The 24,196-nt window shown below is 46.9% G+C and overlaps 1 long non-coding RNA gene across 1 annotated transcript in view; it reads right to left on the minus strand.

Annotated features, from left to right (window-relative positions):
* Positions 1–527: 527 nt before the first annotated feature.
* The window catches only part of LOC144094521 (uncharacterized), a 39,444-nt gene continuing 15,775 nt past the window's right edge, over positions 528–24,196 (minus strand). The window contains exons 2-3 of the long non-coding RNA XR_013306512.1: positions 2,548–2,687; positions 528–706 (exon numbers count right to left, since the gene is read on the minus strand). This is a non-coding gene — a long non-coding RNA (uncharacterized LOC144094521). The remainder of the gene's footprint in view (positions 707–2,547; positions 2,688–24,196) is intronic.

Genomic DNA, 24,196 nt, shown 5'->3' on the forward strand with positions numbered 1-24,196 from the left:
GTATCCGAAGAAATGATCTGCGTTTGTTCTTGCCTTCTTTTTTGCCCTTATATTCGCTCACATCCGATTCCCTCTGCTTGCCTATGCGCCCCCAAAAACCGCTGTCTGGCGATAGCAAACAATAAGCAAAGTAATACCTGCAATGTCCACGCTTTAATTAACACATTGCTCCTGTGTGCCTGCCACTTTCAAAATTAATTACGGCCAATGAGCGCTGCCTGTGGACACTTATAAAGCTCGCTCTTGTGTACACTCTCTCAGCCACAAATTCTGTGCACATTATCGTCATCATCGCCGCGGGTTGACCATTATTTCTGAAAATGAGCCTCACCTTTAATTTCCGCGGCTTTAGGCGGATCGCAGGATGCGCTCCATATACAGCGGTTCGAAATCCACACATATTCTATGCCTCTGTTAAAAGCATGCACGCAATCCCATGCAGGCTTCTGGGGGGAGGTTTTTTGGGGTGTTTCTATAGAGCTCCGAAAAACTGATAAATGAAGTGCACTGGCCTTCTCACCAGCTACGCGTCGTCTGCGACTTGGAAACCGCCAAGGCACTCTGACGACCGTTGCGCCCCGGAGCCGAACGGCGTGAAATTCTCTATGTGGCGGAGGCTGCTCGTAACCTGCAAGAGGAGCGCACGGCATGCGCCGATGCGCTGCAGACCGTGTTCGGCTGCTCCGTGAAAAAGGGAGGGGCACACCTAAACGAAGAGACCACAAGCAGCAACATAGCCATGGTTGAAAAAAAAATTCTACAGCCTGGAGCTATTATTCACTGGCTAGAGAAGCTGACCTCCCAGTAGCGGTAGTCTTTCATTTCATTTTATTTATTTATTTATTTCACCTAGCACAAATTTGCAATCACCGGAAGATCTTGCCCGTCGCTTACAGATCTGGTTAATGCTCTCGCACTAATATACCCCATAAAAACTGCATGGACTTAATACACAGCGAATTCAATGTTAAATGGCAAAGGACATCATGGAATAATGAAGCACGAGACAAAATGCACGCACTAATGCCCCTTTTGGGAGAATGAAATTCATGCAGTCACAAGGAAGGTTTCATAGAAGTAATCATATGTCATCTTCGCATTTGACACACACACATCAGACACACAACTTTTTACCGACAAAAACAGACAAACATCTTAAACAAACTTCAAAGTAAATACAGTGAATTCCGTTAGTCGCAGCCGACATTTTAACCTTGTGCTTGGTGCTTAATGAGCAAAGCTGCATATGCACCAAAGAACCTAACACAACACACTACGTTCTCCAGAGTCAACGTGCGGTATGGTTACCGATATGACATATAATGTGCACTGGCCATCATTTTCTGCTCAAACATGCATCCTGTACTTGAAAAAAAATAGTGGTCTAGAAAACATTCTTTACAAGTATGATGGTGGCTCGCACATTCACACGGGCATTGCTGCGCCCAGTGACGGAAAGCCAACTATTCAGTTCCAGCAAGGCGCTTTGTAGGCACTTGCTTACATGCAGTAATTGTGCCGGTGAAAGTTCACCGCTCGCTATTTATCACGGGCATTAATCGAATATCCAATGTGACGATTTCGCAACCAAGTAAAAATGTTTATAACCTTCTCCTAACGCGATCAACTTAAAATTAAACAGGAAAATCAACCCTTATGACAGTGTTCAAGCATGCAATTTTTTTAAATATGATTTCGTGAGCTAGCTACATAACGTTAACTACACCACAGTTGTAATATCAATATTTGTAGATTCTTAAGCAACAAATAAATCAGTGTTAGGTGTAGCACTCTTTCACAAAACCCTGTTGCTTTGCAGCATACAAATTTGTGCAAAAAGGACCATAAAGGGTAAAGAACCCCTGGTGTAACTGTAAACGATATAGACCATTGTAACGGTAACCTAATAATAACAATGTGAGTGCAACCAATCGGGTCTTGTGTGGAAAGCGAAGGTGCACAGAAAAGTAGCCCAGAGTTGGTACGAAGGTATTAACTCTCTAATTCAAGCGCTTGCCAACTCTTCGTATCAACTGTCTCTCTGTGAAATTTCTTTTCCAAAACAGTAAAAATATATGGAGTTTGCTTTTGCGCCACTTCGTTTATATTTAGTCACCGCTTCATTCAGTCACAAAAATGTTTCACTCCAATCAGGCGCGCTGCGGGCAGACTAAATGCCAATTCCGCGAAAGCGATTTCGAAGAGGCCTAGTAACGGTCGGTAAAAGCAAGACCGATAGCGTGAAGCCAAATAGAGCTTGCGAGGCGACGCTAGAAAGAGAGGCAATCAAACTTTCTCCCGGTCGAGAAACGTGGTAAAACGGCGGGGACAGATTGAAGCGGCTCCTAGTGGAGTAAGTTGCATGCTGCGCCACAAGCATTGGACTGCAATATCTCTGTGAATTGAAACTGGAGCAACCGAATTTGGCTGTTATTTTCAGCTTTCACCCATTCGGAGACTTCAGTTGTACAGTTATGCGCATCCTCTCAAGTTATCGGTGCCCTGGTTGTTATTTAATTTCGGATGCCTGCCGAATGTCGTGCGTACCTGCGGAGGATGTACACGATGGGCCGGACACGCTGCTCGTAACGGTTGGGCCATGGGTGGCTCTGTGTGCATCGGAACAGCTTTCTCGAGCGGTGCGTGGATTTCAGGGCGACTGCTCCATGGGCAATGCAGCTTGGTCTCTGCAAACATCGGTCAGAGCTGTGTGAACTCAAACTTCAGCGCTGTTTGCCAGGTCCGTAATTAGTCGTAAAACCTGAGCTTTGTCCTCAGTGGGCGTGGTCTTCGTTTGACCTTACGCCAAGTTCTACTATGTTAAATGAAACCGGCGCAGAATACGAGTGTACAAAAAACGTAAAGTGATACAGGCAGCGAATTGGCGGTCATCTGGAGCCGAGGACTAGTTGAGGACGCATTCGCAATGTGTTTCGTGCGAGAACATTCTTACAGGCTCTAATTCTAGCAGAGAAAGGTGAGGACAAAAAAAACCAAGCGTCTCCTGCCCACTTAGTTTCTTTGTATTCATTTTTCTGCGCTAGAAATCCGGCGATGTGTTTGCACAAGGGACTCTACTGAAGAAGCAACACAAGGTAAGTTGTTAGGCGAGTTGACTACAGCGCGACGAAAGGGAAATAGAAGAAGGACACAGACCGGGACACAAAACAGCGCTGACTCACAAGTGAAATCTTTATTAACTGGCCAGCCCGAATAAGCACTCAACTGGTAGTCAGAAATAGAAAGTAATGCACAAAAGTCATTCAGCGGAAACAAAGTGTCCACAAGAAGCTTAGAATAAAGCACATACGTGTCAACATTCGCAGTCTAGGTAACGTTTTTCTTTTTCTTACATCGGTATAGAGGGTGCGCTAATACATTCTTCCAGGAGCCATGCTATGATGTGTGCTTCTGTAATTTCCCTTGCCAGGGAGTCGCGGCTCCTACCTGTCAAAACGCACTCGTTGTACAATGGCTCGCGGGCATCGATGTCATCTTCGCTATCATCACTTTTGCAGCTTCTGCAGTGTTTAGTTACGTGGCCTATGATAGGAGCCCGAGTGACATTATAATCATGCTCTTTTATTCTTTCGCTGATGCATCGGCCAGTTGGGCCGATGTATTGCTTCCCACAAGGTAGCGGCAAAGAGTAGACTACTCCGTCTTGGCAAAGGACAAATTGTTTTCCATGCCTTTTCAAACTGCCCCGTTGATCACTGTTGGCCGAAATAACTTCTCCAGGCTGGAGAATCGGTTAGGTGCCGAAAACACAACGTCAACCCCCGCATGTTTTGCAATTCTCTTCAGGTTGTGCAAGACTTGATGCAGATATGGCACAACGGCAACTTTCTTTTCTCCTTTATAATTTTGCTGTTAACATCAGACTTCAACTTTTTCTGCTGTTTTTGTGCGACGGAAACCATAACTTCTGAAGTGTAACCGGCCTGAGTCAAACGATCTATTTGTTTGTGGAAGCCATGCTCCAACCTGTGCTCACATGTTTTCTCTACAACATTGTCAAGAACGGAATGCACAATTGCTCTTTTCACGAGCTTCGAATCGGCTGATGAATACGGCAGGATGAGTGTTTTGACCATGGGGCTCAAAAGCCCCAGTTTATATGGGATGAAGTGAATTGGAGCGAGTGATCTAAAAATCTGATCGCTCTTTGTGTCGTCTTCATTTTCGTCCCCGTCCTTTTTCGCGCTGTTGTTTCGTGGTGGACTGATACCAACTCGCCCAACTCACTCTTCTTCTACGCCCTAAAAACATGCGAGTGACTGTTGGCGTCAACGCGATTAACTTTGGGCCCGAAAAGCGGTGTCGACGCATACAGATCACTTGAGAAGTCGGCCAATAATGGCATCACCTGTATTTCATTTCATGGCCGTTGCTGGCATGTAAAAGTTTCAGTGAGTCATTAGAATTTATCGATGCAGCCGAGCTTCAGATTGTCCTCGATGTGCCATAGACATACGCGCATCTCACCCATGAGGAGCGTCATGTTTGAATGCTTCGCAAATAATTCCATCTCCAGAGGATCTTCAACACCCACATAGCCTCGCCGTTACCTTCCATTCATCGCTTGTGCAGCCGCTTTGGTTTGGTACCGAACCCAGTCATGGAATACGGACGGTTGATCACCAAATCATGAAATTATGTCACGATTATCCAGACACCCTCGAGATCACAACAGCACCTGCAACTACCAGAAATTTCAAGCACTAAATTCTATCACCTTTGAACACCGAGCCCAACACACATGCCTGCCGCAGGCATGTAGCTAGCCGTAATATTCACGCTTCAGTGTTTGAACTGTATAAAAACAGTATCAAGGATAACACGTAATTTTTCATCTTGTTCCATGTTTTTGTGAACAGGAGAAATATGCACAGTGTTTATTTTGTTCGGTGACGAATATTACTACTACAATGCGTGTGCTTCCTGTAACATGCAATACACTCAAGCCACATTGTGAGAAATGGCTTATAAATAAATAGTGGATATAACGAAAGAAGAAAACCATTCCCTCTCAAAACTCTCATAGAAACCCAAGTGAGAGATAATTCATTTTTACGAAGTAAAAATTTCCTGCAACGTACATTATAACGAACCCCCAATGACCCGACCAGGATATTTTGCGCTCGGTATGTCGATTTGTAACGGCGCCCAACACTTCCGTATCGATAGAGTGTCGGCAGGTAGAAATCAGCACGAATAACCTGTTCTGTCGGCCACCACCTGAAACATGCGGAACACTTATCCCGCCTGAAGCAGAGCTCTGGCAGGCAGCGTTCGTCAGGACAGTTCGTCAGTTTCGGCGCGTCGTTTGACACTGGCGCTCCCTTCATTGCTCAGAGCTCGGTACGCAGACCACTCAACGATGCCACACTGCGCGGTGCGCACGGCGCCGTGCGACGCCTGGACAGAGCTGCCAAAGTCAACGCATTGCTCATCCCCTCTGCCCACTGCAAGCGCGCTTTCTTTGTGTTGTCCATGCATGTACAGTTTGCATTTTCGCAGAATGGTCGCATGTTTCCAATACTTCCGCAGTGCGCTTGATGCACTTGACTGTGTAGAGATCTCGTTGGTTTCAAAGGGCCAAACAATGAGAAACGAAAGCGGAAACAATTTTCTTCGATTAGCACGCGGCCATCATCAGAGCCTACGGTCTGGCATATGCATGTTTTACAAAACACTCCTGTCGTGCGGTCAAGTTTAGTGGCCAGCGGGCTCATGGCATCTGCAGCGAAGCCCACCAGAACGGGTTCTCGTTAAGAAATCGTCGCCACGGGCCTTGTTTTTCAGCGGCTGAAATCGGCTTGAGCACCTAGAAAACAGAGCCATTTTTTAAAAATAGATGTCTCAATAGATGTCTCTCTGTCCGTTAAGATATTCTTCAACAGGCGCTGCTCTCGGCGCTGGAGACCATGCGGCCCGCGTGCGTTGGGATAGCTCACATTTTCGGTTGGTGTACGTGTTTCGGCTGCATGGTGGGCGCTCGGTGCGCGTGCTGATGGCTCCCGCAGCACACACTTGCGGCGCACTAAACGCCAGCTATGCTGGCGTGGGACCGTTAAACTAAGTCCGTGTAGCTGTGCAACCAATCAACGGCTATAAAGATGAAATCCAGGGGCCCCTCCGACTTCGCTATAAAGGAGCTCATCTGTAGTGGCATTCCTGACCGCAGCTCATAGGGGCCTGTTCCTGCGTCGTGCGTCGTAGCCGTCGTCCGAGTCGGCGTCGTGGCGTGTTACAGGCCGCACGTATACGCAAGTAGTAGCAGAGTGGAGCGCTTCCGGCTACGGCGAGAGCTTAGAAACGGACAACCGGGAGGTTACTTCTACGAGAAGATTTCGGAGGGTAGCTGGCAGCGCAACAGGCCACCTGCCAGCGGTGGTAGGTGTCATGGGAAAAGCAGCGTTAAAAGTTCGCTTTACCGACCATCCTAATCGTCTGTCAATTTTTCGTGCGCTTAAAACTGTTGCAAGCGCCAGGTAAGGAGAGCAATCACCTCCATTTGCCTTGCCCGTGGGCAGTGCCATTTGTTGTATAAAGAATGAACAAACTGAAAAAACTGCGGTTCCTCGTACAAGACAACAGATCTGAAGATTCGACAGGATATCGGGAAGCTTTCTATGGAGACGAAAGATCTTAATAAGAAACGCGAAAGCACGAAAGCGCCTAACGTTACAGACAGAATAGAACAGGCAGAGCTATCAAAGTTAATAAAGAAGCGCGAGGTAGTCGATATAAGGAAGTTAAATATGGAGAGAGTCGAGAATTTTCAATAACACTAGTTCCGTAACACCAGCCCATGTTTCGCAACACCAGTATGGTAAGATGCACATAAGGCTCGTGCAGGAAGCAGAAAGTTGACGTGCATCGCGATGTCACAGGAGAATGATGGGCAACACTTACGTAAATACGTTGCTGGGTGACTATGATGACCAGGAAGTCAAGTGATGCGGAGCTTGTTTAAGGTTAAAGCATTTGACGAGATCTACCAATACAAGAGCAAGTTGACGGGACAGTTTGTTCTGCACGGTAATTGTACAGCGCAAGGCACAACGCCAAAGGACAGAAACAGTCTTTGTGGCTGAGTTTAGCATCGTCGGTGGAATTTCTACAATACAGTACAGACACCTAATTTTGGCGGCATGTTTTCTTTTTTGCGCTGATGAATACGACAATACTATGCATGGATCACCACGTGGTATTTGCTTTTGACAGCTAAATAAATTATAATAAAATTTTTCGTGCGTGCTTTTTCGGTTTCAAAAGCTCTGTGCCGTCAAAGTTCATTATAATTTATGTGAGGTATGAAAAAAAAAACACAATAGCTGCGTCTTCATTCTTTGTCATTCCGGCTCTTGAAGCAAGGTGCAATGACGAAGCAGTGATTATTATGTAGTTTTTTTCATGCCTAGCGCGACTTACGCGCGACTTTGACTTCACAGCCATCGTTTGGCGGTTGAAACTGAAACCAAAATAGCATGAGAGAGAAATTCAATTATGGCCAACGTAGGCGAATACCACTTGGTAATCAATGAACACTAATGTATTTTGAAGCTTTAGAAAACAAAAAACAAGCACAAAAAATTATAGGTTTCTGCACTCCTCAAACTGGCATAAAATACACAAACAGCATCTCTATTTTATGCTTAAGAAATGAGAGCAATACCCATTGTTCATCACTGGAAAGCGAATTAAAAGGGCTTTCGAATGGCCGTTTTTGACGTCTGATATTTCAAGCCATACTGCCGATTAATAAGATACAAAAACTGGGCTTCTTCTTAATGTTGATGGCCTTCAATTTCGCAGTGTACCGCCTCCTAAAGTCAAAACAGAAAAGTTCCTTAGTAAAATTTGGTTAATTGATCTTTTACTTGAGAGATTTTATCAGGGATATATTATACATCATGCTGTAGAATCAAAGTGCATAGCACGCATTGCAGTATTTCTCATGGCTTTTCAGAGAAAACTCTCTATTGACTAATTTGGCCACCCTGTATACGGAATGCCTTATGACCTCGACTGTACCAGAAGCTTGGAAGAATGCAAACATTATCTTAATTCATAAGAAGGGAGACGCCAAGGACTTGAAAAATTACAGGCCGATCAGCTTACTATCCGTTGCCTACAAAGTACTTACTAACGTAATCGCTAATAGAGTCAGGGCAACGTTAGACTTTAATCAACCAAATGATCAGGCAGGCTTTCGTAAAGGATATTCCACAATAGATCATATTCACGCTATCAATCAGGTGATAGAGAAATGCGCAGAATATAACCAACCTCTATATATAGCTTTCATTGATTACGAGAAAGCATTCGGCTCAGTGGAAACCTCAGCAGTCATACAGGCATTGCGTAATCAGGGGGTAGAAGAGCCTTATGTAAAATACTGGAAGATATATATAGCAACTGCACAGCTACTATAGTCCTCCATAAAGTCAGCAATAAAATTCCAATAAGAAAGGGCGTCAGGCAAGGAGACACGATCTCGCCAATGCTGTTCACCGCATGTTTGCAGGAGGTATTTCGAGGCCTGAATTGGGAACAGTTGGGAATAAGAATAAATGGAGAATACCTAAATAATCTGCGATTTGCTGATGACATTGCCTTGCTGAGTCACTCAGGAGGTGAACTGCAAATCATGATCAACGAGTTAGACAGGCAGAGCAGATCGATGGGTCTAAAAATTAACATGCAGAAAACCAAGATAATGTTCAACAGCCTAGCAAGGGAACAACAGTTCACAATTGGCAGCAAGAGCCTAGAAATTGTGCCCGAATACGTCTACTTAGGGCAGGTAGTGACAGCTGATCCTGATCATGAGAGGGAGATAACTATAAGAATAAGAATGGGGTGGAGCGCATATGGCAAATTCTCGCAGATCATGAGTGGCAGTTTACCAATTTCCCTCTAGAGGAAAGTGTACAACAGCATGATCTTACCGGTACTCACCTACGGGGCAGAAACGTGGAGGCTAACGAAAAGAGTTCAGCTTAAGTTGAGGACAACGCAGCGAGCCATGGAAAGAAAAATGATAGGTGTAACGTTAAGAGATCGGAAGCGGGCAGAGTGGGTGAGGGAACAAACACGGGTTAATGACATCCTAGTCGAAATCAAGAGAAAGAAATGGGCTTGAGCAGGGCATGTAATGCGAAGGCAGGATAACCGCTGGTCCTTAAGGGTAACGGAGTGGGTTCCAAGAGAAAGTAAGCGTAGCAGGGGGCGGCAGAAGGTTAGGTGGGCGGATGAGATTAAGAAGTTTGCAGGCAAAGGGTGGATGCAGCTGGCAAAGGATAGGGTTAATTGGAGAGACATGGGAGAGGCCTTTGCCCTGCAGTGGGTGTAGTAAGGCTGATGATGATGATGATGATGATGATGATGATGATGATGATGATGAAGAATAATTTGAAGCACACAGCATATCCGCAAGTGGCAGAGGATTACACAGGTCATGGGTATTGAGATCACCTAGAGAGGTCTTTATCCTGCAGTATACTCGGCCTCGTTATTTATGATCATCTTCTTCAAAACTGGAGTATTTCTTTTCGAGCTGGAGCGAAGTACTCTTTCATAATGCGCATCAAGGACATACCAGGTTGATGAGCTATCTATACGTCGATATTTTGTATCTCCTACCTCCCAAGCACTCTGGCTCAAGGATTACTTCACGTGGAAATGTGAACTCATGCGCCTATTTTAGTTCATCTCTATTTCAAGCTTTCTTTCACTATCAAAGCTAGCCAGCTTAATTGTGTGTATGTTACCGAATCAGACGTTCTCCGCCTAGTCAGTAAAGCTCGACATGGACAGCTTATTGCTAAACATTTAAAACGTATTCATTTCACGCTGCAATAAGTACAACGCAATGTAGCTTTTTATGCTCCTCTCTTGAAGTGTCCCAGACCAAATGGAAACGCCGATAAATGGAAAGTTTGTTTCAAATCAGTGTATTTATATTTGTTTCTTTCGCAGCTAATTTCTTTGCGAGCACAGGCAGCAACACCTGCAGTGTGTTTTCAACGCTCTCTTTCTGCCACTGCCGTCGTTCGCGTGAGAGTTTTTCAATTATTGGGCGGCTTTCCGGGAGGCAGTACATCGATCAATTGCGCAAATGTCTTTCACATGAAAAAAAAAAATAGTCATTTCAAAGCAGTCCCTATTCACAGAAGCGCACTTTTCATGTGTGGAAGACAAAAATGAAAACGCTTTAGAAACTACGCACAGCGCACCGTGGTTAGAGTAATAGCAGCCCAGCTTGGGACTTTAATTAGGGAGGCCACTTAGCCTAAAAATGTCAGTGTAAAGAAAACTACGGTAATAGATGAATGGTTGCAGGCGAAAAGCGCAGGAAAACCCAGACGCCGTCAGAGCTAATTCCCGGGAACCTAATTGCAGCCGCTCATGCATACATTCATACAGTTCGCAAGCACCCAGCTCCCATATCGGATGGCTCAGTCCCGCGAGGGCGCTAACAGGAGCACTGTCTAGGATACATGGCCAGACGCCGAAATTATGCGGAATTGTTCGATCGCGAGAATCGCCCTTACAGAAATTCGCAAAACCGCGAAAACCATTCCGCAGGTAACTGGAGTGATCCCCGAGCTATGGACTCGCGTTAGTGCTACCCTCATTGTAGCGTACATAGTGTCACGAAGTGATGACTGCAATCCGGGATGCAGAACGGCAGCGAAAATGGCGTCTAATCAAAACTCTATTTCGGTTGATTTGCGCCCACAAGGGACTGAATCACTCGGCGGCGGCACAGCAACAAGCGTGCTCGGCGGTCGTCGAACAGAATGCCCGCCGCTCTTGGCCGGGCTCAATTTAAAGCTGGCAGCGAGCTTTCGAGATACGGCGCGCAAAGTTACTACAACATTTTGGAACAACCTAGAATCGGCTCCATCTGGGTGTGAACAATCGAGATAAATCTGGTCACATTTTGCATTGAAAACAAAGCGATAAAGCGGCGTGCAAGCAGCTTTGAAGAAGGGACAAATAAACACTACAAAGATTTGCGGCATTACTCTCCTATCAAAGATGCATCAAGCCGTTGTTTTGAAACAAATAGAGCGGCTAGAAACAAATGCAATAGATTTTGAAAAAAATAAACGCCGAGTGTAGAAACACAGCGTCGTTTACCGCACACAATATGGCTTTAGACGGAGGACATGAGCAATGTCCGGTCGTCCGCGGCGTCACTGGTATGCAGTCATTTCATCAGAGGCGACTTCATGGTCCGGTTCGCCTAGATGACGAAGAGCCTTGTACGGGCCGAAATAGCGGCGCAAAAGTTTTGCACTCAATCCGCGCCGGTGTATGGGCGTCGAAACCCAGACTCGGTCTCCTGGCTTATATTCCGCGTTGCGTCTTCGTAAGTTGTAACGTCTGGCCTCGGTTCGCTGCTGGTCTTTGGTCCGTAATCGAGCAAGTCTTTGGGCTTCTTCTGCGCGTTGAAGGTAGGCGGCGACGCCGACGTTCTCTTCTTCGGTAACGTTGGGCAGCGTGGCGTCTAGCGTGGTCTTGGCCTCCCTGCCATAGACGAGCCTAAAAGGCGTCATCTGGGTGGTCTCCTGCACTGTGGTCTTGTAGGAAAAGACGATGTAAAGCAGGATGATGTCCCAGGTTTTGTGTTCGCAATCGACATATGTAGTACATGGCGAGCACATCGGCAAAAGCTTTTAATGGTTCATACTCGCGGTGTCCATCCGTCCGTCCGTCCATCCGTGACACTCTTGAACTCGATAAGAAAAAAAATATTTGTGCACGACGGCATTCAAACCGCCATCCTTCCGTTCCGCAGCCGAGCGTGCTAACGACTACGCTACTTCCTGCCGACGCACAAGTAGTTCCCCTAGTCTAGGAAGCTGGAGAGTGTTTTCGGAAAGGCGTCGAATCAGATGGATGTTTCCCATATACCCTCCAGTGCCTCCAGCATCTAAGATTCACAAACAATTGTGTACTTAATCAGCACCTTAACCACACATCAGTGACACAAGCAGCAACACCGCGCTAAAGGCTTTCGCTTCACCGCACTTTAGGTCAGCATAGTGCATCCTTAGTTTTTGTTCAGGTGTTCGGTCAGTCCTTTGGTCTGCAGATGGTGTGCAGTTGTACTCCGATGGCCGGGTTGGCTGTAACGCAGGATGGCTTGCGTCAGTTCCGCTGTGAGTGCTGCTCCTCTGTCCGTGATGAGCACATCGGGTGCGCCGCGTCGCAGAAGAATGCACTCCACGAAAAATTTGTCGACTTCTGCTGCTGTTCCGTTCGGTAGGGTTTTGCCTCGGCGTAGCGGGTCAAGTAGTGGGTCGCTATGATGACCACTTATTTCTAGACGTTGACTTCGGGAAAGGGCCAAGCAAGTCCATCCCGGTCTGTTGAAAGGGCCCTGAGCGGGGTTCAGTGGGGTTCAGAAATTCTGCTGGTCGGGCGGGAGGGTTCTTTTGTCGCCGACAATTTCAGCAGGTTTTCACATAATGTGCGACATCGGCAGAAAGTAGGGGCCAGTAATACTTGTCTTGAATTCAGTGGAGGGTGCGAGAAATCCCGAGATGTCCAGCTGTCGGCTCGTCGTGTGAAGCCTGAAGAACTTCTTCGCGCAGACTTGCAGGTACAACAAGAAGGTAGGCTGTTTTGTTCGCTGCGAAGTTCTTCTTCACAAGGACATCATTCTGTACACATAACGAAGACAATCCTCGTTTTAACGAGGCCGTAGTGAAGAAACCTTGCCTTCTAAGTACTCGGTGAGGCGTTTTAGGTCGGGGTCCGAGCGTTGCTGCTGTGCAAAAGATTTGGAGCTGATATGTCCTAGGAAGGCGTTCTCATCAGCATCCGATGGTGGTGCATCTACAGGGGCTCGTGACTGGCAGTCGGCGTCGCAGTGCTTGCGTCCGGACTTGTAAGCGACGGTGACGTTCAAACTCCTGGAGGCACAGGCTCTATCGAGCGAGGCGGCCGGAGTGATCCTTCAGACTGGCAAGCCAGCACAGTGCGTGGTGATCGCTGACCACTTTGAACGGTCGTCCGTGCAGGTAGGGGCAAAATTTCGACGTAGCCCAGATGATGGCAAGGCACTCCTCAGTTGTCGAATAGTTAGCCTCGAACTTGGAGAGCTAGGGAACGGCTAGCGTAAGCGATTACTCTCTCGAGTCCGTCAGTTTTCTAAACCAGGACGGCGCCCAGGCCCACGCGACTTGCGTCGGTGTGAATTTCAGTCTCAGCGTTTTCATCAAAATTCGCGAGGATAGGTGGGGACTGCAAACAACTTTGAAGTTCCTTGCAGGCTATTGCCTGCGGCGCTTCCCATTTAAATGGCACGCCTACCTTTGTGAATTGGGTTACAGGCTGCGCGATGCGCGAAAAGTTTTGATAAATCATCGGTAATACGTGCACAGTCCGAGAAATTTGCGCACAGCTTTCTTATCGGGCGGCGTTGGAAACCGTGCGATAGCAGCTGTTTTCTGCGGGTCGGGGCGCACTCCCTCCTTGCTAACGATGTGGCCGAGAAACAGCAGCTCTTCATAGGCAAAAAGGCATTTTTCTGCTTTCAAGGTTAGGCCGGACGACTTGATTGCGTATAGCACTGTACGAAGCGTCTTCAGGTGCTCTTCAAAGCTCCAGGCGAAGACAAGGACGTCATCTAAATATACTAGAAATATTTGGCACTTGAGGCCTGCCAGCACTGTATTCATTACTCGCTGAAACGTCACTGGTGCGGAACAGAGATCAAAAGGCGTCACCTTGAACTGAAAAGCTCATCCGGAGTGATGAAGGCGGTCTTCTCCCGATTTCTTTCATCGACCTCAATTTGCCAGTAGCCGCTCTTGCCCATCGATAAGAAATACTCGGCGATGCAGAGCCTGTATTCTTCGCCGAGGATAGTCATCAGTACTTCATCTTGACCATTGGGGAAATTTGCGATGCCTCTTGCGAATCTTTGTGTTTGTTTGTTCATTCTTCAAAGCTGCGGGACCGCATTCGACAACGAAAAGACGCTGCTATGAGCGCCATAACCACGCTAAAGATGCCGACACCGACTATACTGCAACAGCCGCGGGTGCCGCCAACTTTCAAATCATCCCTCGGCAGAGACCCCGAAGAATGGTTCGACCAATTTGAGCACGCAACATCATTCAACAAGTGGGATGATGCTGCAGAAATTGGACACGTGTATTTTTCTCACTGGAGGCCTCAGCACGTACGTAGTACGAAAACCATGAGTCGTCCCTTATGACATGGGAACTATTCAAGAAGGAACTTTCGAACGTATTTACCAGTGTCGTGAGAAAATAAAAAGCCGAAAAACTCATCGAGTCCTGGATTCAGCTTCCGAATGAGCCTATCCGCGGTTACGTCGACGAGATGAAGCGCCTCTTTCACCGCGCCGACCCTGAGATGACCGAGGAAAAGAAAGTTCAGTGCTTCATGCGTGGCGTAAAAGAACAACTCTTCGGCAGCCACGTAGGCCAGCGGCCAAAATCGATTAACTCATGCAAGAAGCCTGCACGATCAAGAAGACCCTCGACGTACGGGACCGGCAGTACAACCGCCGTTCCTCTATCTGCGCAAACCGTCCGGACAGAGACCACCACCACCAGCGACAACTTGTGGGAAGTTATCCGCGAAATCGTCCGCGAGGAGCTACGCGGATTGCTGCCATTCTCCCAACAGCCGCAAGCAGCGACTCTCATAGATGTGGTACGGGAAGAAGTGCAACAGGCACTTGGCACACCGACGGCCACAGAACCCGAGGCCATGGCCTACGACGCTGCAGTAAGCACTCATCAGTCCCAAGGAGAACCCCTACGTCCTCTCCGACATGAACAACTTGTTCCCGAACGTCGCCTCCCTGCCCCGCCTGCCGAGCCTATGAGCGACGCTCAAGCCCCAGGAGATGCGACGCCTGGAAGACTTCCGACAACCGCCAGTTATGGTTCCATTGCGGTGAAGCCGGCCATATTATTCGTCACTGCTCGTACCGACGTATCGGTCTTCGAGGATTTGCCGTTGACTCCCCACGACCACGCTTCGGCCAACGTCCGCAGCAAACCGAAGAGTACCTGCGTTGAGAGGAGCACACGCCGAACCGCCTTTCGCGCTCACCGTCGCCGTCAACCTCGCGCTTTTCTTCGCCACGCCGCAGCTACGCAGCCGCGGTACCAGGAAGGTCTCCCAGCCCCTGTAGGGGAAACTAAAGACAGCAACCTCGGGAGTTGAGGTTGCTCACGAGCGAAACGCCCAATATGCTCGCCCCATGAAGACGCTCCACCCGCTACGCCGTATGAAGACGCTACACTCGCTGCACCGACGCTGGAAAAAATGACAACCCCGACCACTGCGCGAACTGCCTTCAAAACGACGCCGTGTCCAAGAAAAGCTTCGACGACACGCCCCACTTGCGATTCACATACGCGGCGAAGCCGTGACCCGACGCCGAGGGCGACGGGCAATGCAAGAGCCAGGACCTCTGACTTAGAACTGACTATCGACGGCCGGAAAGTTACTGCTGTAGCTGACACGGGCGCCGATTTTTAAGTGATGAATGGAACATTCGCAGCGCAATTGAGGAAAGTTACGTCCGCCTGGGCCGGCCCACAAATTCGCACCGCAGGGGGCCACCTCAATACACCATCCGGGCGATGCACAGTGCGAGTGACCATCACGGGACACACCTCTCCTGCGACCTTCGTAGTACTACAGCAATGTTTCCTGAACGTGATACTCGGTATCTATTTCCTTCCTGAGCCTCAGGCGATCATCGACCTGCGTTCCAGGCTCATCACGTTTTCGACGGCCGAAGCCATACTATCAATCACGACCATGGAGCAGCATGTTGCTCTAAGTGTCCTAGATGAGCAAGTGAGCGTCTCACCTCGATCAAGCTGAATTGTCACAGTAGGTGCCACGGATGCCGAGACCATAGAAGCTCTCATCGAGGGGAACATGGCGTTGCTTCTAGAGCGAGGAATCAGCATCGCAAACAAAGCGATGAAGCGGCGTGCCGGCAGCTTTGATGAATGAACAAAAAACACTACAAAGATTCGCGTCAATAGTTCATATGAGGCTCGTGGCCTTTCAAGGTCCATAAGCATAGCACGCCCTCTCCCCCCTCCCCAAATCAATAGCTGCATTTTTTGAATAGAAATTGGGTACATATAGGTGACCTATCACCGCACGCGGCTAACTGGCATCGTGGGCTGCGATACGCTCACAATCGCGAGGAGCAAAACCACAAAACAGGACGGGACTGAGGCAGGCGTCACCACAGGGCGGTACTGGAACTGAACAATTATTTGGAGGAAAGGGTTGCCAAGATCCTCAAAGCTGAGGCTGGAGACAAGGTGGACTCTTCAGTGCTTGGCTTGAAAATTTGTGGGTTCAGCAGTGTGGTCTTGGCTCATCCGGACGGAGGCGATGGCTCGACTCCCAACGCACCACTCAGCAGTCTACTGAATTTCTCTGGGAGGGTTTGCGGCGTCAACTCCCAAAGAACGAAAAAAGCAATGGGGGTATTGTTCCGCTTACCTACCTCGGCAACGCCTCCATCCCTGCAAAAGTGGAAAGTGTTCTTCAACATGGTTCCAAGTACAGCCTTGAGCCCATGCTGGATAAGTACGGCCTTCAAGCGTCCGTACACAGGATGGCTGACAAGGCACCAGTTGAAGAGAGAGGATGCTGCTTTCTTGACACTGTTGGGAGCCTGCAAAAGAATTTCACTGAGAAGTATGGCAGCTCCAAAGTCCTAGATGAAGTGCCCGGTCATTTTTGTGAGTACGAACTTCCTGTTGTCCAGTCGGACAAGGAGGGAGATTTACTGTATGGCCACAGACCATTAACGACGAAAAAGCATGACATATGCAGTGACCAAGAACTTCCAGGTCGTCAATAAGACGCCTTCTAAGTTCAAGAGCAAGGCACCTGTAGGGAAGCAAGTCTGATGTACTGAACATCTTCTTTAGGGCAAAGACCCATAAGGATGGTAGTTCGTTCAGGGTGATTGTAACAGAGAGAAGAAAGTTGGCAAAGCTAAGTCTGCAAGTTTCTGCAAACCCACCTGAAAAACCTAAAGCCTGAAGACCCTTTCAAAAGTTACGGATCTAAGCATTTGGTTAAGTGCTAAAAACAGCCGTCCGTGGTGCTAAATTTGTGGTGCCTTTCGATGTCGAAGGTTTATTTTGTTCTGTTCTCCATGGAGAACTTTTCGGCACTGTAAGGGAGCTCATCGAAGCGGGCGACGTGGTCGACTTCCAGAACTCTTGTGGTGTGTTTATGGATTACCTTATGGAGCTGCTCAGGTTTTATTTAAGTTCAACCAATGTCTCATTTGATGGTAAATTTTATGCTCAAAGAAATCTGTATTGGCTCCAGCGTTGTGCCACTGCTGTGCGAAATCTTTCTTGCCAGTTTAGATCTAGTGTTCAAACATAAGTTGACCCATGTTTTTATTTGTAGTGCCTTTATGTATGTAAACGATTTTCTTATCATTTTAAAACTTTCATCTAATGATGTACTCGCTGAGGTGGCAGAAGAGCTTTTGTTAGTGTTCTATAGTTGTTCACATTCTCTCAATTTTAGTCGTGAGCTTCCGCAAGATGTCGATACATCCAGTTTTTAGATTTTAATCAACATGAGCATGTTTGCTAGGCTTTTCAGCCGAGATCGAAGAAAGCTTTACTGCCCTTCGTCTGATCCCATTACTGCTTTACTGCTTTACTGCTTTACTGCCCTTCGTGCCCCCCCCCCCCCCCCCCCCGGTGAAAAGAAGGTCAAAGGCACAAACATTATTGTGGGACTATAAAAAAGAATGAGAAGGCGCCGAGCAAAGTAACTGCTATTGAGGTACGGATCGATAAACTGAAAGAAAATCGACGATGTTTCTGTCAAGAGTAATTGCTTCATTTCGCCCTTGCGATTTTCACGGCTTTGGAAACTGCCTGAAATAAAGCGCCTATTTCGGCAATGTTGCTCGATAAATATTGCGTGAGTAGCTCTAGCCATTCTTCTTGGAACAGACCCCATAAATTGGGGAAGATATTGCGCGAACTCTGCTTGACCTATAAGCTTTCAACAAGCTCTTGTGAGAAGCAGAAACCAGTTGGAGGAGTGAATGGAGTATAATGCGGCCATGTGGCATTTATTATTATTATTTATTGATACCTCACAGGCCCCGAAGAGCATTGAGTGAGGGGGGCATCAAAGAAAAGGAATATAAAAAAATGATAAACAACAATAACGGTGCAATGGACGCGGCGCAAGGAAAAAAAAAACACGAACACAGGTTATTTAAAACGGAGCAAAAATAACATCTGAAGAAAACAATAGAAAATGGGAAAAAAAACTGCGAAAGGGATGAAGAGAAATTTCTGGTTGGCGTGGTCTTTTGTTTCAAACGTTCTGTACTGCCCCAGACCGCGTGATAGACTCTCTGCGATTCATAATTGAATTTTTATACTGAGTGATTTCGGTTTCAATTGCTGAGCACCCATTCCAGCGCCTTTTGAAATGTCCGCAAACTTGGTTTGTATTGCGATATGCTGAGAAAAAACTAAGTGAGCGAGGGACGACATCGAGTTGTGAAACCAAGTGGCTCGCTTGGACTGATCTCAGTCGCGATAGCGCGTATGCCAACACAGTTCCTGCACTGTATTTAGCTTTGCTACACTTCGCCACGACGATGCTCGGCGAACGTCTGTGCGGGTGGTCCGCAGCCGACAGCGCGTCAGTCGCCCTATCCCCTGGTCACATTACAACGACATATACGTCACTGTCCGTACTAGCCAATGCCCGTCGCTGTCTTCACTTCGCTCCGTCCAAGCAGACGCGCTGCCAGACTGCTCAGGGTTGCGTGGCCACTGATTACGATATCTGCTGCTGATTTAGCAAACAGTCCATGTATTCGGAACAGAAAATTATTGCTCCAAGATATTTCTACAGGATTCGGCATTTACCGCGCGAGTACGTAACTCTCCCCTACAAAAATGGACATGAAAACTTTGTTGAGTTCATGTGGGGTTCTTATAGACTCAACAAGATGTCGACAAAAACTCAGGTTCTGTAGACAGACCTCCACTGAACCCCACGATGCGTTTGATGTGGTTTTACAGCAAAAATTCTGTTCGCACAATCTCGTCAAACTTTTCGATGTAGTTTCACTACAAAACTTTAGTCAATACAAATTCCTCAAATATTCTTGATGTGGCTTTTGCTACAGAAATTCAATCTGGACAAACACGTCAAAAAGGTAGATGTAGTTTCATTGCAGAAATTACTTCATTACAAACTCCTCAAATATTTTTGATGACACTTCACAACATAATTGAAGTCCACACAAACTTGTCAAAATTGTTTTGGTAGTTTTACTGCATAAATTGAATAATGAAGAAGAAGGCAGAACACAAACCAAAATAAAATGAACACTTAAATGACGTGTCGGCTCCCACACGGGAACCTTGTTCATGAACAGGTAGAAACGTGATATGCTGGCTATTTAAGCTTGGAAATGTGCCCTAGGCAGCGGGCGTATGCACTAGGAAGTGCCCCGTCAGTGCGATTAAGAGTGCGTTTGGTTGTCTGAATGATTAAGGATTTTAGATATAAACGGCTTTGGAGATTCTTTTCTGTGTTTAAAATGCGCTCGTTGCTCCAATCTATGTCACGCTGCCTGCTTTCAGAATGTTCGGCGAGTGCATTTGACGAAGCTTTCTTGTTTGCAGCATCATACTGGCGTTACTTAAACCTTTTAACAAAGTTTCCACTTTCACACACATACACACGGTTACAGTCTCTGCGCGGTATACTGTACACTACGCCCGGAAATTTTTCGTTTGGCAGGCAGTCTTTTACGTTGTCGAGGCCTAGCCGAACTTTTTCGCCGGCACGTGTGACACCTCAACGTCGTAAGATCGCAAGATGCGCGCCAAGGTTTCACTGATCCCGGGCACATATGGCACAGGTGCACGTTTTTTGGCGGCTGGGCCACCGTCAGATTGTGGGGGGTCGCAACAGTTTGCGTTCCACAGCGTTGACGACAGGCAACGGGCAGCCACATTCGGAGAGGTCCTTGGGAACTCTGACGGTCGGCCTTCACGTCCTCTGGCTCTGTGCAGATACGGTCTGCTCGACGAAAAAGCGAGGCAACCACTGATATCTTGTGAGAGGCTAGATGAAGGAAGTTAAAGTGAAGATAGCGGCCAGTGTGAGTGCTCTTCTTGTACGCTTTGAAAGAGAGCGCGGATTGGCTTCGTTTCACTAGGACGTCCAAAAATGGAAGCTGTCCATTCTCTTCTTTTTCGACTGTAAACTGGATGGCTCTTTCGATGCTGTTAAGATGCGCTGTGAAATCAAGAAAAGCATCTTCCTTGATAATAGAAAAGTAGTCGTCGACGTACCGTACAAAAATATTTGGTTGTGGGCTGAATGAATCTAGTGCGCGGCTTTCCAGCCATTTCATTGTTACGTTTGCAGCGGTAACAGAAACAAGCATTCATGGCTGTGCCGTGAACCTGTTCGTAAAAAACCTGGTCGAAAGTAAAATAGGTGTTACTCAGGCAGAAATGCAGGAGTCGCCTGAGATCTGGCACATCGATGGGTGGCCTGCCGGGCAAAGTGGCATCAGATTCCAGGGCTGCCGCGCAAACCTCGACTGCTAAGTCAATTGGAACACTCGTGAAGAGCGACTTGACATCAAAAGAGACCATGATGTCAATGTCGTCAAGACGCACGTTTCGAACTTTTTCTATAAAGCCAGCAGAATGGCGCACATTGGTGGGGGTTCTTCCGACGAGCGGAGCCAGTATGCGGTGCACGAAGCCGGAGAGCTTGTAGAGGGGTGAACGGGTGAAATCTTCGGCCCATTAAAACCCGGTGGGTACATGTCGGCACTCGGGATCGAATCCAGCCCCTCCCGAATGCGAGTCGCTTCCGACACCACAGTCCACCACTTAGGGTGGACATGCCCAGGAACTTCGCTGGTGCGCGCTCGTGTTCTTCAAGAGGCAGGCCTGTCCTCAAACAATGACTCCAATTTCCACTCGTGGCTAACGAAAAACATTTACGCCCGAAGATTATGTGACTTTTTATACATAACCGGACTTCATGTTTTTTAGTAACGCATTATAACGTTCGTTACTGACATCACGTTTTATGCCGTGCGGCACATTTAGCGTCACAAATAAATAAATAAGTTTCCCAGTCTCCAATTACGAAGACGGGGAGCCAGGGCAGGAAAGAAAAACAGCGTTATGATTCAACTTTCAGCGTAAGCGCAACAGGAGCGACCAAAATGTCACCTCAAAAGGCAGAGTATAACAGCCACAAGGAGGATATTTATTTGGACCTTGAGCGGAACATCCGGAACTATTGGACATAGAAGCGAATTTGGAACGAGCTAAAAGTGCGCTGACATGTACAATTCCTTATTGAGTGCCCTAACTGTGCAGCTGTCGGCTATCGTCTCTTCATCGGCCATTCTTGACCTCGCACCTGAAGTGTGCGGTTGTCGTCTGGCTCGAATTGTTTAATTCGAAGACGAGCTCGTATTGTTAGGGCAAGCGCAAAATGCGCTGAACGCTTGATTCGTGCTGTTGGAAAAATAGTAGCGATGCAGCAGCAACTCTATATCATGTGACATCAAGGTCACAGAGTTCGGCATCCCCATATTCCACCAATTTCACAACGTAAGCCTTAGCGTCACTCACGGTGTCACGCGAACATAAGAAACAAAGCTTCTTGGCACCTTTTTTTTTATCCCTCGTTTGGTTTTTCGCTGTACCGATTACTTACATCATAGCATAAATGAATAGGCACCGTATTCAGAAGCAGAAATAATGATCGCTGCTCTTAGACAACGAAAGCAGGAAAAAGTAAGAAAACGATCAGATGTAACTGAGACAAGGAAAACGTTACGAAATCTGCCAGGCGTCAAATCTGAACTAGCAGTACACGGATAATTGAGAAATTAACCTTTCTGATGCTGTCTTGAAACATCCATTTACGCTTGCTGAAAAATCCGAGGATATATTTATCATCATATCTCACTGAATATGTGTTTGGAAAGCGGACATTTTGTCGCGAAGGTTTATTCTGATAGGTATATTGCAGATTTTTGGTTTTTGTTTGTGGCCTAAATGTTTCTTCACACGAACAAACAATTTTGCCCTTTTCGTTGTGCATGTTATATCCTCGCGAAAGCTTGCAAGAAAGTACCACGTTTACAGTACTTCACAGATAACAGCAGCACCGAGAGAAAGTGTTGGTTGCCATTCATGCTTCATTGTTTAATTAGGAAGCCGTGCTCACTGTTCGGCTCTCCCGCCGAATCTGATGCGAGACCAGGACGCATGGATTCCTGCCTTGCAGCTTTTCAATTAATGAGCATGAAACGGTATGTGTGTTTTTCATGACGTAGTGACAAGTGATTTAGCAAATTCGCATTAGTGCCTGGCTTATGTTGGAGTTGAGAAAGTGCTACTTGGACAAGTGTGCCCAAGAAATAAAATGTAAGTTGAAACGTTGTTGCAACAGCAACTGTGACCACCCTAAGTAGGCGAAAACTTTCAAAACATTGTGCAAAAGCACCACCCTCAGGCGGTATTTCATTTTATTCCATTCACATTGTATTTTTGTCCGCCCAATACACAACATGGCTGCAAGCTCTTGAATGAAACAAACTAAAAATGAAGTTGCCCCTTAGAACGTAACGTGCTAAACACTGACACACGTAACGTTCCATGTATGTATAAGTATTGTAGTTGTGTTTCCTTGGTATCTGGAGAGTATTTATAATTGAAGATAGGAATTAACCGGGTGATCTGTGGGGCCAGCATGATCTTTGGGATGTAGGGAGACACACAGAACGCACAAAGTTCATGCTGGCCCCACATATGGAATCAAACCAACTAGCCCTGAAGGATGGAAGAAACAGACAAGAGAGTTGGTACATAATATAAGATTAGTAGCGCAACAAACGAGACAGACAGGAAGACACACACTAGCGCTGACGCTATGAGCTGAACTAATTTTATTGCAGCAACAGTAGTAAGCTACACAGGGTTATGCCTACACCATGAAAAACACAGTTCCACTTTACAAAAGGTAAGGATATAAAAAGCTGTGAGGCAACACTTCTGTCAGTAATCTTGTGAAATTGACGGTGCCGACCACAGTGGTTATGGTTACGTCTTTAATGAACACGTCAAAACCGATGTAAACGAAAATTAATTAAGAAGGAAGGAAGTGAATTCTGTTTTCTCCACAGCAATAAACGCAAGGACTGCAAAAATATGTGCAGAGAGCGTGAAATCTTGTACAGACTGGTGAGAATGGCATTGTTGAAGAACGGTGAAAAAACGTAATATTTCATGTATCTTAAGTGTTTTTTTGCAGAACCAGTACAGTGTCTTATAAAGAGGCGTATTTTTTGTATGAAAACCACTTCTAGGACATTTATGCTTTAAAAATATTAAAAGCTCTGTAGGTGTGCGCAACTGATTTGTGTGGAAAAAAAAGACTTTCATGTCTAATTTTACATTTCTTTTATGTTATATCTGCTAACGCGGTTTATGTTGAGAGCAGCATGGTCGTGTGGGAAAACCAGGCGACTGGACACTTCCTTAAACACGATGACAGCAAGCTGGTTTCGAAACACTGGTTTTTCATCTTCTTCACCTTTACCCTCCTGCCGCCACTTCCACCCTGGCCCTGTCCGTACGAAATGACCCGCGCGGCGTAGAATCTGCAGCGAACGTTCCCTGTCAGAAGCCTGCGTGCGCATCAGCGAAACTCGGCAATTCTGCGAGCACTTTACCTTCGAGACACGCGAAAGGCCATGGTTTACTGCTCGTTTTTAAAAGCTCGAGGCACGAGCGGAGCTTCTACGTGCTATTTGGCGCTTAGAAATACAAGCAAAGGCACTTACGCATTCAGAGCTGCGTCGGTAAAAGGTAACAAAGGGAACCTGGTGGAAAACAAGCAAAATATTGTTTTTTCCTGAAGCTCTCAAAGGCGATGGAGAGACGGACGCAAACTTCGAAGAGCTGAGAGCGACTTGAGGTGAGTTCGCAGTCACTTAACGGCCCTTTTGTTCCCATCACGTCCCAACCCTTTACACGTGGTAGCCCCCCGCTAACGGAAGATCCAGGCGCTTCGCGTACCTGCCTTGAGTGATTTATTTATTTATTCTTCG

Source organism: Amblyomma americanum, chromosome 6, assembly GCF_052857255.1.
Source record: "Amblyomma americanum isolate KBUSLIRL-KWMA chromosome 6, ASM5285725v1, whole genome shotgun sequence".
Taxonomy (NCBI): Eukaryota; Metazoa; Arthropoda; class Arachnida; order Ixodida; family Ixodidae; genus Amblyomma; species Amblyomma americanum.